Below are 226 nucleotides of genomic sequence, written 5' to 3' on the forward strand. Positions count from 1 at the left end.
ACTACTACTGAATGCAGTCATTCGAATTGGAACGATATGGAGCATAGATACATTTCTCGATAATTTCGAATATAACCTGAAGCAAAACTATTTTGTTGAGGACATCTTACTCCATAAAGATACTTACAAAAATATTTTATCAACTTTGGTTAGAGAACAACGCAGCAGATTTCGTAAATCACAATGTAGGAAATGCTGCAACCAGCCACAGAGGTTTTTTTTTTTT

Source organism: Schistocerca serialis, chromosome 2 (genome assembly GCF_023864345.2).
Source record: "Schistocerca serialis cubense isolate TAMUIC-IGC-003099 chromosome 2, iqSchSeri2.2, whole genome shotgun sequence".
Taxonomy (NCBI): domain Eukaryota; kingdom Metazoa; phylum Arthropoda; class Insecta; order Orthoptera; family Acrididae; genus Schistocerca; species Schistocerca serialis.